This window comes from Cuculus canorus, chromosome 3 (genome assembly GCF_017976375.1).
Source record: "Cuculus canorus isolate bCucCan1 chromosome 3, bCucCan1.pri, whole genome shotgun sequence".
Lineage (NCBI taxonomy): Eukaryota > Metazoa > Chordata > Aves > Cuculiformes > Cuculidae > Cuculus > Cuculus canorus.
The window spans coordinates 44,770,938-44,786,381 of record NC_071403.1 but is presented as its reverse complement, the minus strand read 5'-3'; the positions used below and the strand labels follow the sequence as shown (position 1 = coordinate 44,786,381).

General features: G+C 41.1%; 1 long non-coding RNA gene across 1 annotated transcript; it reads right to left on the bottom strand.

The window, feature by feature from the left end:
- Positions 1-4,207: 4,207 nt before the first annotated feature.
- Positions 4,208-14,555, bottom strand: LOC128851820 (uncharacterized). The gene is made up of 3 exons (XR_008449314.1): positions 14,517-14,555; positions 13,605-13,721; positions 4,208-4,558 (listed from the first exon to the last, which is right to left on the bottom strand). It is a non-coding gene; the product is annotated as an uncharacterized LOC128851820 (long non-coding RNA).
- Positions 14,556-15,444: the final 889 nt, after the last annotated feature.

Sequence of the window (15,444 nt, the reverse complement as noted above, 5' to 3'; positions counted from 1 at the left end):
AAAAGAATAACAGCCACACAGAGAGAAGTTAGAAGACTTAGAAGATAAATTCCTCAGACCTACTTAGGAGGCAGAGTAGGTCTTCTCTGCTTGAGCAGGGAGAACAGGTAGCTCATCTCTTCAGCAGCATGACTCCAGGCATCCATGTGCACATCAAAGCAAGCTGGGCAGACACACATTTGTCTCAATAGCAGTCTGTGTGGCACTGGCAGTATCTTTTTCTTTATAGAATAAACCTCTTGCTTCAGACAAATGCAGAGTTGAAGTTTGTACACAGTCTGAAGAGGCAGCTTTTGTCCCATCGATGAACAGATTATAAAGCTCTAGCATTCGTAAATGGTAGCTATTTTAATTCAGCCAGTCCACATAAAACCAATAAACGAACCTCAACACTGAAACACATTGAAGGGCTGTTCTCCACAAAACCAGCCATAGCAAGAATCAGCCACATATCAGCCTGAAAGATTGCCCATTTTATGGCCCAGTGCATCCTCCCTCAGACTAACTAGCAGTCTGCTTTCAGAGAATGCAGGATTGTTTAGCCATCAGGGTGACCTGACTACACAGTGTGTAAGAGAAGACAGCATGAAAAATGTGCAGATGTATATATTCATGGTGTTTATGTATTATTTATTTTTTGTACAATCGTTTTGTTCTTCTACATGATTTCTAGAAGTTCTCACATTTTTTTTTACCTTATAGAAAAAATCCTTCCTTTTTGTGAATAAAGTAGTGCAGTTACTCTCCTCCTAGCTGCTGTCTTTCTTATGCTTCTTTGGAAAACTTCTGTGCTTGTGAAACTCCCTGCTTCCATTAAAGGGAGGTTTCTGACCTGCTTGGTTGCTGTGGAAAACCAGAAAAATATGAATCACTGGGCTCAAAACTCCAAATAAAATGAAAAGAAAAAATAATCACTCTTGATTTAAAAAAAATTGTATGTTTGTGTGGGTTTAGCTTGGAATGTGCAAGCACCTGTTGTGTTGTGCAATGGACCATCTTTTGCATCCTCATTATTTAGACAACATTGATAACAGGGGGTCAGTCTGGCCTGACACCTGGGATGAGCTCCTTGGTACCCCTCTAGTCCCAATGCCAAGGGTGCTTCCACGTTGGCTGAGTGCTTGCCCAAAGCTTCCTGCAGAGCCCTCTGCACAGACGCTGGCTAGGGGTGTCTGTAGACCCCTCAGTCCCAAGAGTAAGCCAGATGCCCACAGGTGTTGCCGAACAGGTGTTTGCAGGCAACTTCTAGAGAGGTTCACTACAGACATGGAAAACCCCTACGAATATGTAGTTTTGCAGATGAAACCCAATTTCTTTCAGCCTAGTCAGACCGTGATGACTGGTGCTGCTGCACCTCTGCCCCTTCCCTGGACTGTTATTTATCTTTCCATCTACAACGGACTAAGCGGCAGATCTTCTGGATGATTCCTTCATGTATGATAGATACAGACATTTCCTTTCCTAACCATGATGCATGTGTGGTATTTTCTGTGTCACTGGCTTATGCCATTAGGTGATACTTTATATCTGAGGTATTTTCTTTAGCTAACATGCTTGCAGATAGAAGGTGCAAAAGGAGCAGCAGCTCATTTACTGCTTTCCTTTTAGCCTATGGGACACAATTTGCAAGCCCAATAGTTGTGTATGATGCCTCTGATTTCAGCTACAGTGATATATAAAGCATGAAGGCCAACTTCCCCTTAAGCCATCAGGATGCCTGGTATTACTACATGATGCATGCCTTCAGCATAAACGCTATCAGAGTTTTCTGGGAGTCATGGTCTCTGATCAAGAGCAGGCTTGGTAATTCAGAATAAATTGCTTTACTCACATGATCTTCTCTGTGAAAAGAGGAAGTGAAAGCAGGAAGGAAGGAAAGCCTCTGACCATTTTGGCTGAGCAGAATAGTTTCCTTTATCTTAAAATAAAATATTCATTGATTATAGCTTTTCTGGCATTGATTCTATCTCCACAGTGAATTTTTTTAAGTCTGCCTGAGACCCGCTGCAGTCCAGCGCAGTTGTGTGTGCCCCAGCTGTGGGCATGTTTCCTTTCCCCATCTCCGATCCGCATCACCTCCCTCATTCAAAATGTTGACAGAGGGGACAAATGGGATAGACTTTCAACCAGCCCTCACCACCAATGTGAACATCACTATTGATAGTGCTTGCCAGGTTTTGTTGGCAATGGGTGCCCAATCCAACAATTGAAAGGGAACAGAATATTCAGCTGATTGGGGAAGGCACGAGGCACCCAACCTGCTGGGAAAGCAGAGCCCTGCGCACTGCCCTCCCACGCTAAAGCACGACGCCCAGCCCAGCATGTCTGCAAGGGTTTAAAAAAAAACCCTCCAGGCTGGGGACGTCTGCAGGGGGTTAATGCAGGGCTGGGTTGCCACAACACTGGAGGCATTCAGAGAAGAGGGCTGCAGTTGCTGCATAGGCACATTTGGCCCAGGTTGCCAAAGAGGCTGTCTGTGTTACTGCAGAGGAGTACACTGCCTGCCACTGTTGGGCTATTAGTATGGAAATGAGGCATGTGTGTGACAGGTGGCCTTACAACCAACACAATTAACTTTCTCCATTAGCTGACGCACTGACAAAACAGATGCAGCATCAATAAGCACCAAAAAACCCACAAACACTGAATAGGAATGACACGTTGCACACCCCTGTTATTTATAAGGAGGAACAGCATAATTTCTTTGGGACATAGTGGTGAGTACGAGATGACTGGTTTTTTTTCTCCACTATAATGTCTGTTTGATTTCTTATTATTTTATTCTTGAGCTTTATAGAGATATTGCTGTGGACCTTAAAGAGCTCTGAGAGATACACAGCTGATTCAGGAACGTTTGTCACAGCTGTGCTCTAGGAAGAACACAGATCCTTTTGATAGGAAATAATTCAAGTTGCAGAAGTCATCTGACCAGATGCAGGAACACCAGGCTCTGAACTAGGGAGAATTACTTCCCAGCCCTCCAGTACAGCACATTTTAGTTGCCTCTGACAACACCACTAAGGACAGTTAAGGTGGAGCAGCTGGTCATATCTCGAAAGTGAGTTAAAAGGCTTATGACTCAGCTGAAAACATGGAGTTGGGGTGAAATGATTGGCATATTAGATTGCAGCAGAGAAGCATGTCCTGTTGGCTTTGAAGAAAATTGGTTTAAGTATTGGTTGTTCATGAGAAGTAAATGGAAATAGGAGGCAGTTCATTTTTGTCTTAAATTTCTTGGGGGAGTTTTTTGAGTCAGGCAGTTACTCCTGACAATGTGTGCAACCCATACTGGAGATTTAAATAAGAGCAACAACTTGAACTGTCTGAAATCCAAAACTGTAATGTGATAACAAAAATTTACATATCAGCCTCCTTATGTCAGCTGGTACCTTGTGAAATATTTAGAGATGCACTCAGTAGCATCCTTAACACATCTGAACTCTCATAGGTCTTTGGCTCCACCGATCTACACCAGAGTTTTTGCAGGTTAAAGCCACAAAAAAATCCCATTCCATACTATCCCAGTATGAAAATGTCCTGCAACAGAGCATCAGCTGTTGGGTCACCCTGGCAGTGTGATAATTCATGGCATATAGCTCCAATTAGGAGAATGTTTGAGGAGATAAAGCACCCAGTCTGTAGAACAGCCCTGCATGGCCACGATTAAAACTGACTGGCTGCCTCTCACTGGCCTGTGAAGTTCTGAGTGGGAGGCAGCACCACAGACAGCCCTGTGGGCTGCTGCAGCAGATGTGGCAGTGGTGGTACAGGCACAGGAACAGCACATGTTCCACACACACGTTCTTTAATGGGCCTTGAGGTCTCAAATCAAGAAATAACACGCTGAAACTTTCCATATCTGCTTCGTGTTTCAAATGCGAGTTCAAGTCCCGAATCAAGAAACATGCTTAAACCTTCCATGTCTGCTTTGTGTTTCAAATATGAGCTTCCAGCTGTCAGCACAGTCATTAACAAAATTAAAGCTAACATCAGTTCTGGGAGAAAAAAACAGCACAATATCCCTATTTGCCATGGCATTTATTCACTGCCATCTTCTTTAACTTACAGAAATTTAACAGCATTTCCTCTGTCTAGTTTTCTAAACCACATCTGTGTACAGAGACATTCTGATATTGAGATGAGATTGCCTTGAACCCACAGCATACATCTATAGGAGGTACACATTTTGGGAATTTTTTTGCTCAGATGCCAATAAACATTGAAGAATAACTGTCAAGTACCTTTTTATTAAAAGACTGTAATATCAATATTGAAATGCATTCAACATTGATAATATCACATAGGATGCAAGTCCAGTACAATTTCCTTGAAGGCTCTGTGTTGGAAGTGCTGCTTTTAGGATGACACAAGAAACAGCAGCTCTGATAGTAGAGATTGATGCTATACCGTCTGCAAGTGCTGAGATGAGCTCCATCAAGATGACCAGTCTCTGAGATGATGAACTGCTTTCTGACCATTTGGGAGCTTTGCAGTATTTTCAAGTGCATAAATAATTCTTCTCCAAACATCTATACAACACTTTCACAGTTTCTGAACTCTGCAATTAAAAAATGCTGCATTTCAGGCAACATTAAAGCAACTGGGCAGGGGAGGGGGGGTGGTAGTCACAGTTACGGGCAGAAATTGTTATTTTTTTAAAAAAACTTGCTGGTGGTGTAATCTGTGGCAGCTTGCCTGGTCCTGAGCCAGACATGATCAATGAAAACAACTGGAATTTTCAGGGAGGTCATTTGGAGACATATGAAATCTGGGTAATAAAGCTACTTTGTGGCTACATTTTACAGAGCAGACCTAGAGATGGGAGAATTTCTTGTGACAGGACTGGTGACACCATGAGCCTGGACTTTCCATCAGGCTCATGGCAAAAATCATGAAATCTTACCTAGAAAGTAGTAACTGTTTCTCCATAATAATTACATGAGCTGTTAATTTTATTGTTCTGCGTGGTGCCTTGGGATACACACCATGAAAGACTCTGCTATTAAAGCATAGTTTAATTGACTGAATTATGGGATATCCAAAGCACAAAACCCTACAAATCTAGTCAGATGCCCTTAGTTATGCATTTCCTCCTCCTTTTGCTGTAAAGCCTGTTTCCAGCTCCTGTGTTCAGGTGCCTGTGCTGTCAATCTTTGTGCTAAGGACTCTGCTCAGTAAACCTGGCCGCATAAAGCCAGCTAGACTTTTCTGTCCCACACTCACTCACCTACCTGACCACCTAATTGCTCTCAACAAGTAGATGTTAATGAGATGGCTTGAATGGAAGTGTCTCCAGGGAGAGGGATGTGGAATGGTGTGAAGACAGGTTGTTCTTAATGGGAAATTCTCATTTTACTGCCTCTCTGTGACTAAAGAGTTGCAGCCAGGTGACTGACAGACAAACAACCTGTTGGGTCAGATCAGGGGACCGCTTCCACTCCGTGTGTGCCTGGAGCAAGTGGCTGAGATTTGGATGCAAATTCCCTGGTTCTTCCTGTTCTCATTTGCAGATAGGAACTGTATGAAAGGCTTGTGGGGAATAGTTTAATCTGATGGGGTTTGCCAGTTTTATAGGTATAATTTACTTGTGCACAGGCTAGAGCAAGCCTAAGAGGAAAGGAGCATTTTCAAAGTACCACAAAGTAAAGAAAGGAGTTTGAGCCTTAATTGTGATTATTTGCCCCTGCAAACAAACAGCCACTTGTTCATATGCATGTCTGGAAACATCCATTTCAGTAGATGTCCTTAGGAAAGCTTCAAAGGGAAGTGACTGGAGCAGATTCAAATTGCTACTCAGCATCCACTCAGAGAGAAATCAATGTTCTTATATTTGTCCACTTGGAATCATAACTTTTCTTAAAAAGCTCTTTCTATTTTCTTATCTTGCTTCATTTTAAAGATGTCCTCTTGTTTGATTTTGAAAAAGTCAAAGGTTTACTAAAGAGTTATGAAGCCAAGCCAGTAGGAAATTTATGGACATGGATGGGTTTGCATACACATGTAATTGTCTTCTTCTGTATGTATTTATGCACTTATAGTGGTTATATTTTCCCATTTAAAAAATATGAAGTCAGATTTTTTTGGCATCAAAACTAGAAAACAATGATGTCTTCTGGCTGTTTACACAATTGCATAATAAACGATGAGAGTTCTTAGTTCTTAGGATGAAGTTCAGCACTGTTGTTGAACTTAGGTCTCTGTTTTGGAATAGGAAGTCTCCTGGTTACCCAGAAGAAGAGTGTTTTCTCCACATGTAGTTTAAAATGTCAGAAGCTTCTCCATTTCTTATAGTTCTTATTTAACCTGTTGAACTGCCTGCCTGTGTAGTGATGAGGGTTTTACAGTTTTGGCATACAGACTGGAATAAAACCACTTTTAGGACATCATTTCAGATGTGTCTTGCTAGCACAGAAACCTTGATAAATGCTCTACAACTTGTTTTGTTTGCTTGCCACAAATTGACTCTGAGGAGTTACTAGGAAGTGACTGGAAGATTTCTGCCAGTCCCATTCTTCTCCTTTAATACTTGCTTTATGTGTGTGTGTGTATTTTCTCCCTTCAACAGAAAGAGGCAGAAGAGGGAGCAGGATCTTAGACTGCAACAGGCACAGTCTTTTCTGATGCCACTAAGAAATATCATATTTTAGTAATTTCTTAAAAATGTCAAAGGAGTGAGAGATTGACACAGGCCTAAAGGAGATATTGGCCCTTCTGGAGAAAGAGTTGGCAATCAGGCAGCCTCTTAAATGGTTTAGATGCTTGTGTGTAGGCAACTGCATTGCATCCTTTAGTCACAGCATGAGTCATGAGATTGTAAGAACTAGGGCTACAAATCCTGATCTTAAGTTATTAATATTAAATACAGATCCAGTCTTTGACAAAAGACAGTGAAATGATGGGTCTAAATCACAGTCATATTGCAAAATATATTTAAGATAAAAGCTCTAGGCATTTTTCCAATAAAAGGAGAAATGGATTCAAACAAATACCAGTTAAACATCATCTCTTCACACTTGCTACAGGAAAACATCTTCAATGGAGACTTCTTCAATATGAATTTAGCCTGTGGAACTCCTTCCTACAGGATGATATAGGTCCCAGAATTTTTCTTGAGCTCAGAAAGTAGCTGGGCAAACTCATGGCAGAATCAAGGGCTATCATACTACTATATCAGGAAACACAAGAAAGTGAGTTTTGTTTAAAATCTCTTTCAGTCGCACAGAACAGTGCACTGGAAGAGTATTGAGTTTCTGCTCTTTGACTCTTCTTTATGCATCAGCTCTTGCTGACTCTTGGAGCTGTATTTATGTAATGTTTAAATGTAATAAATGTAATATTAGATTGTAAGATTACAAAACTATAAGATTACAAGATTATAAAACAAGTCTTACTAAAATTCTTACAGGTACAGCAATACAAAGGTTGGACAGGAGAGTATGGGCAACTTTGATGTGATGGTGGAAAGAAATGGTGATGGCTGTGCTTTTTTCTTGGTAGAGCAGTTGTGGAAAAGAGCAATAGCTGAAACATTGGTGAGTCTAAGCTGGCAAACTGACTGTGAGCCTGATGCAAAGCCTGTTGAAGTCAGCTGAAGTTTGAGGTAGCACAGCTGTGTGAGGAGCACTGGGTCGTTTGGGACAAAAACTGTCCCTAGCCATTTCCTAGCATGAACACGAAGGAAGGCTTTTGTTCATTTTGCAGCCTCTATTTCCTCCTCTCTCAGTATTTATATCTTCTCTGAAACTACGGGACAGTATCTTGGATTTACAATACCCGTGGCTGAGCTATAAAACATGTCTGTGCACTTGGAGCATCCAAGGCTTTCTTTCCTGCCATGCAAAATAAAAGGCCTGCTTAAACGCGGAAAGCCAGAGGCAGCAAATGGAACTAATGGGAAAGGTGCATCAGTGTGACCTAACTCCACTGGTTTAACAAGGCTAAAAATGCATGACTCAATTACACAAGAGTTAGCTAATGAGGAATGGGGAAGATGTTACAGTTTAAAACAAATGGCTACTAAATGAATTGGGTACTGCCTTTCAAACCTATGCCATTCAACAAAAACCTGGCAAGACATTTTCTTCACAGGATATGAATCATCCGAAATAAAAAAAGCAAGACTAGGGCCACCTACATTCAGAGTTTGTACAGTATGACCTTAAGGCCCAACATCTACCAGAAGTTGAGTAGCAAAAGGCCAAGCTGGAAAGAATAAAAGGGCTTACATCAGTATTAAATAATTCTCTCTTAGAGATGCAAATTTCTAATTAGTTACTGTGGAAACTGTAGAGGCCTGGAAGTAAGCCCTGCACAATGAGAATGAGAGTTTACTTTTTTGATTTACTGCAGGGCTGCAGTAGTTGAGGGAGGGCTGAGAGGGGGAAATAAATTCATTGCTTTTAACATGACAACAGAATAAAGTGCAGCAGAAGAAGTGACTTTGTTTTGTGCACTGCTGCTGCTCCAACAGATCCCCAAGGAGCTTTATGCAACATAGGCTCACTTAAAATGTCTCACAAGGCACTGTAAAATGCTTTGTTTACAAAAAAGTGACTTTCTTAACACCCTCACTTGTTGCCTCCCTGACAAAGCCTTGGGAGGGTCTTTTCCAAAGCCAGCGGGAGCTGGCAGTGCCTTCTGTTGGTGAGCTGACCAAAATGAGATACCCAAATTTCAAAGCACAGCATTTCTGAAAATCAAGGTGCCCTAACCTGACCTATGCTGAGCACTAAAAATATCTTGTTGGAAATGCTTTTAGGATACTGACTGCAGAATAGAAATCAGCTCTTTGCCTTTTTTTTCTTTACTTCTGTTTTGCTTTACTTCCCATTATTTAGTTTCAAACTGTGTTATAATTTCACTTTTATGGTCATGTTGGAACATGTGATCTCATCCTCTGTGGTCTAGAGTGACGAGGAAGCAAATAGCCCTAGTTTTCATATAAAACAGAGGAATCTGAGATGCTACCTTCCCCACAAATTCAGGCAGCACACACAGCCTTAGTAATTTTCAGGGTAATATAGTTTAGTGTAAAGCAGTCACAAACTCAAAAAAAACCCTAAAAAAATAAGTGTCTTTGTGTGATTGCTATTTTATCAAGAACCAACACTAACAGTATGAAAAGATTTAAACGTATTCCTCTTCAAAAATGAGTTAACATTGCTGGTATTCAGTAGTCAGACTGACATGTCAACACTGATAGCAGTTCTGCTTTTAAGAGAAAGGAGAGGGAGGATCACAGACTGACATGTCTCTTATTTTGGTGCCAGTGGCAGATTTACAGAGACACGGTATTTCTTTTCAATTCCAGCCAAAGAGCTTACCTGACAAGGGAAACACCATAATCAAGCAGGTGGCTTTCCCAGGGTGAGGCTCATCCCTGCGCTCTGGGTGTGCTGACCCCTGAGGTGAGACAGTATGAGAAAACTATCATCTGACCAAGTAGATGTCAGACTGGAGGAGACTAAAGCACTAGTCTGCTTGTTAGACAGACCACAGGCAAAACAAAGGTTTGTGCATTGCTGCTTGTTAGTAGCTGCAGAAGGCTGGTTTGGCGTGATTCAGCAAAGGCAGGAATATTAGCTCAGCTAGGATAAAGAAAGCATCTTTCCTCCTTGCCAGTCACAGAATAACAGCTCTGAATTAATTAAATTTGGGCCCTGCTTGTGTTAGCTCTATTGCCATCTTGATATGCCCCAGAAATTTCCGAAGCAAGGAACTACTAATGCTATAATAGCGGGAAGCTAACATTTTAATTTTAAACATTTTTTCTAAAATGCAGCTGAAAACTCACAGATAGCACAGAGAAGGCAAAACAGAAAGCTAGCAACTGCAACACCGTGGTTGTGATTGCATGATTTTACCATGGAAAACCAAGGAAGCCTGGAAATACTTTAAAGTGATATAACTTTTTTAAACATGATTCTAGGTCAGCATCAGTGCAGAATTTCAGGGTACATAGCCTGAGCTGTTGCTGCTTACCACTCTGTCCTTACAAAGCCCACAGCAGAGGCTGGAATCTGTTATGCTCGGTCCACTCTTGCATCCTTACCTTTGTAGGGATTGCAAAACTGGAAGTTGCCCAGATACGCCCTCAGTATTTTGAATAGGAACTGGGCTGGGCATTGTATCTAGCTGACTCATTATCATCTCACAGCCGTGTTTGATCCTGAACCAATTTTTATCAGTGACTTTGGCTGTCCAAGCCCTTACCTGGACTGTATACTTAGCCAAATATATTAAGACACAGAGAACACTCTTATGAACATGTGAGTTACCTGTAATTCTAAGGTCTCTGAACAGCCCTTTTTAATGCTTCCTGCGAGTCACTCCTCCCTGCAGTTCAGTTCAGTTATCACTCTGCCATCCTGGCCAGCCTGCTGTAATGACCAATTTTCAACTGGATTCTCACTGCCCCTCAGACCTGCACCCAGAATTGTCTGTCAGTCCCTTTGGATTGCTGTCAAGAAGAAGCATTTTTACAGCACTTCTGTAAAAAGTGTTTCTTTGCTACTTCTGTAAAAAGTGTTTTCTTTATTACTTTGCTACTTCCTTATGCAAGGGTTTGCATTTTCTCTCTAATAAAGCACTGAGACAGTTGCACAGCCTCTTCCTGAGTTAACTTAACACTTAAGGACCACCATTTGAGTTTCTCCAAAAATGAAAATGTGGCCTGGAGAAATTTTTTCATTGATGCAAAGGATGAAACAAATCTACAAAGAAGATTTTTTTTCTACACACTTTAGACCTTTCTAGAGCTTTGAAGAATTGGCTCCAACTTCAGTGTGCTGGCAATTTCTCCAGGAATATTCCCAGGGAATGATCCCAACAAAACTCCTTACAGACAATGAGCCATAAAGCTCTTATCTTCATATGGTCTTCCTGGTGGCTTTCTCAAGGTTTCTGCCTTTACATAAGAAACACGTGGCTCAGATTGTATTACTCATAGTAATCAAGCATCATAAGAAAGCTGATTTTTCCTTCCTTCCTTAATAAAAACTAAAATAGCATTCATATCTAAACAGTACAGTTAGTACACAAATAGCCACCAGGGCTCCTGGGAAATCTTGTTATTCACTTATTTCCATATTTGATATCAGGATGAATATATACAGTGTTTTATTTACAGCTGCGTTCCAAATGCCACAGAAACTATAGAACTCAACATCAGTTCTATCCTAGAAATTATTTGTAAAGAATTAGTCTATAATAGCCCAACAAAATATTTTTCATCCCATTCTGCCGATTCAGCTATATTGCCATTTTTTCAGAGTTCAGCATTCAAATTCGGAAAATTGCTGATATTTTGAAAGTCTCTAACTAGTTGATCTCTTCCTGCCTCCAAAGCCAGAGCTCCCAAAGCACTCAGATCCTCAGCAGCTCATTTGGATGACTGGCTGCGAGCCAGAAAGCCTTTCTATCTTTAGCTTTCATCCTCTAGCTTCTTTCAGAGTCCAGAATGTCAAGATACATGGTATCAAAGTGTCCGTCAGATGGATTACCTAGGAGCTGGGATTTGATTCCCATTTTTTTCCTATTGCAACAAAACCTAGATGTGAAACTCCCCATGAAATGAGGTTACTCTTCTCTAACAAGTTCTGCTCCAAAAAACCTGACAATATGTTTTTCCAAGGCTTATATGAACTTTGGGAAATAAATCTTTCAATTCTTCCTAGGCTGATGTGAGAAATAGTTTATTGAATCATTTCTACTGAGAAATTAAAGGAAAGGAGAAGACAGAAGCAAGGAAGGGATATAGCTAAAACTCCAGGGTTGTGACCTGACAAATTACAATTAAGTCTGCTTTCTAAAAATGACTTGGAGATTTTTTTTATTTGAAAAACACTCTTAAAGCCTGGCTGTCCCTGCATACTCGGGGAGCTGGGGGTGCTGTGGATACAAGAAGAGAGGACCATTCCCCTCACAATGCTAATAGCTTTACTACAACTGTAGAGAGTGATTAAGAATAAAACAACATTTCAATCCGTTTTCCTAAGGAGCCTTCACTTAAAGAACAGAAAAAAATTAAACCAAGACAGTAAAACTCTGAGGAAACAAAGGAGGGGAACTGTCAGCCTGTGAAGTCCTAATGCTCATTATATCTGATGCATGTTTAGCTTGTAAGGAGGGCTTGGGGAGGAAAGTAATTTAAGCAAACCAACCTGAGATATCTTTTCATTCTTTGTCATGCACTGCTGTTGTTACCTTTAGAAATCCAGCAGTGGGGCTGGTTGTGTCCTGTTTTAGTGCCCTTCGTAAAGCATTCCCTTTTCACCAGCTCTGATGGCCCCATTGGAGTGGCCATGACAATGGATGTTCATTTTACCGCTATAAAAGGGTTTAATGATTAAAAGGCCGCACCATTGCACTCAGCCACAAAACTCATTCTTCCACTTCTGTGGAGCCCTTTGATTCAAAATGTTCTTTTGACAGGATCAAGAGTGGTTTTCATTCTGTCGGGCAGCAGAAACATCTGCATTTTTTATCCTCTGCCTTCTCCTCAGTGCACATAGTTAATGTGTAATTAATGAAACATCCCTTCTTGGAGTGGCACACAATCAGCGCAGGTCTCCCACCAACCTCGCTCCAACTCCAGTAAAGCAGGTTTGCCTTTATATCCTTGTACTCTCATTCAGCAGTAGTAATAAACCCAGTTCCAGGCTTATCTAGCCAGCTTACATCTTAATCTTTCTTTTTTCCCCTCCTCTCTCTCTCTGTCTCCTCAGGGAAAAGGGATGAAGAAAAAAAAAAAGGACTTCTCTTTCTTTTGGGTTATCCGAGCACGTTGGGAGGGGGCTACCAAACACACAGCAACATTCAAAGCAAAACAGAAAGAACAAGGGGTCTTAGGGAAAAAGTCCCCTCCTCCCTCCTTTCCATGGAAGAAAAAGTAAAGACCTTGATAAGTAGCCAAGCAAGCTGAAAAGGCAGTTACATAGGAAGGATTTCTAAGCCATATAGGGTAGAGCCTTCAAGAACAGGGAAGTTCATGCTCTCATTAGTGCAACATATCTGAAATCTACCACATAATGTGGCAGAAAAGTACTACGTCCTCCTATAGAGGAGCAGCCTTTGCATGTGCTCTTCCATTTGTAGAGTTTCAGAGGCCAGGAGTGTGTTTGAGAGCTCTAACTTCGATGTCCAAGTACTGTCAAGGCTAAGTCTACATAGCACATGGTGACTCCTGAATGTTTGACAAGCATATTTATTTACATAAATTTTTCTAAGTGTATCATAAGTGACTATGTAGATTAGTAAAGAAACATACTTCTGCATTTGTGCACCTCTAATAACCCTTCAGCAACACTGGAGTGGCTCTAAGGGGTCAAAATGAACTCTACTGAATCACGATCCACCAGCAGCTCTCAGGTAAGTTTTCAGTGCAATATTTATGCAGTCCCTCTAGAGAGTATTGGCCTGTGAGTGAGTTTCCAGAAAGAGCTTTCTGTTTGGAAAAACATGACAAGGTGAAGACAAGGAACAGATCAAAAAGATAAACACATGAGCTTATGCTACTTCTGCCTACAATGATGTAAAGCAGAGTATCTGTGAAGTCCAGGAGATGTGTAGAAGTGGAGGAGCATAGTCATCACTTTTAAGCTTACCTCACTGTGATATTATCCTTGACATCTTGTGGTGTCTTGTGGCTCTAACAGAGGAAAGGGAGAACATTTTGCTCTCGAGGATTTCATTTTGAGCCAAAGATTCAGCTGCAGATGTAGCTTGAGGGGAGAAGCATCAAATAAAGTTATCTACTTACTAGAGAATTCACCTCTGAATGAAGTCTGGTCCATCCCAATCTACTTAAAAATTCAGGTCCAATTCAGAAAGTAGATTTGCCTGGATGAAAAAGTTCAGAGGCAAATCACAAGATTCCCTCTCCCCTTCCTCCTCTTGGAAAGTGAAGCTGCCTCCTGTCTAAGGATCCTGCCCACCAGAGGAGGTGCAAGCCACACGTGTAAGTCATTCTTTGTATTGAGAGGAATTACCCCTTTGCTTCCAAGTCTTTAGGACCACATCCTAGCCATCAAACTCCATTCTTGATGGGAAATTTAGTCTCCACTATGCATTTATCTGTGAGTATCAAAGAAACCTAAATGAGTAACGTTCACCGCTAAGAACATGTGCACACTGAAAAAGTTTGGGCCCCCTTCTGAATTAGTCGCATTGGAAGCTTCCCTCTTTCAGCATGTGAGGGAGAAAGGAGACTCTTTCCAACATATGTGCACGTGATCCTTTTTACTTTCCTAGTTTCAAAGAGTTTAAATGGAGTGCATAAAGTATCATCCAGTTTTCTACAGTACACTTAATCTGAAAATTTACTAGTGTTCAAAAAAAATCAGAGTAAAACAAGAAACAGTTGCCAACATGTAATCCTGCAAATATTATCTCTTTTCTTTGGAATCATAGATAGAAAGAAGACCTGTCTATGAATTCGAGGAAATGGTAAAAAGAAGTTGGTATAAAAACGTATATGCATACCTGCAGCAAAAATCTGTTTTCAGGCAGATACTTACTTTAACACAAGCTCTGTCACACTCATTTGTTATTTGTCTACAAACAGAAAGAAACAAGATTTGCATCAGGGCAAGAGGAAACAGCATCTTGCAACATGACTCTTTGGGCCAAATTTCACATGCACAGCTCCCACTGAGATCCAAATACGGGCAACATTTGTTTCCAGATTGAGCACAGAATGTGTCTCTATTGTTATTGAAATGGAAAAGGGCACGAGCTTTTGAAGATTACTCCACTGGTCAGACTTGCCAGCTCAACGTATGTCCAGTGATCAGAAACAATTTCACTAAATCATTTACTTTCTGTTTAAAAAACATTGCGTGCTGCAAGGTAAGGCGTTGGAGATAGTGGAATGATAAAAACAGACAAGCCGTGGGTAAACTTTGCTCAAGAATAATAGCTGCAACTGTGCTTAAATAAACAGCTCCCTACTTCTTGAAAAAGAAGTATGTCCTTCTGATCTCATGCAACAGGAAGACTGGTGTGCTGGGAAGGCATGGAACAATTGCTACAGTCACTGAGCTGCACTGTGATGCATTTGAATTCTGGCCAGAGTCTGGGAAGTCCATGTTAGCTTGCCAGACCATTCAGAGAAAAGGGGCTTCAAAGAGAACTTTTTACCCTTGATTCCAAAGTGTAAGTGAGTACGGAAAAGTATAATGTTTGCTGTTGGGATTAGCCCCCTACCGTGCCAGCCAAATATGAGCGCACTGAAAATTGGCAGAATGCAAGGGGAAACCTCTCAGCTCTCTGCAGCTGAGCTAAACCGAGGGTAGATTTCCAAGCACCAGAGCAGAAGGTGTATGAACCTCATTATCATCTCCAGGGACAGAAAAAGAACAAAGCAGAAATCACATTGAAAGGAATGGAAACCAAAGACCACGAAGGATGGGAAAACATTCCCCATTTTAAGATAAGAAAAACTTC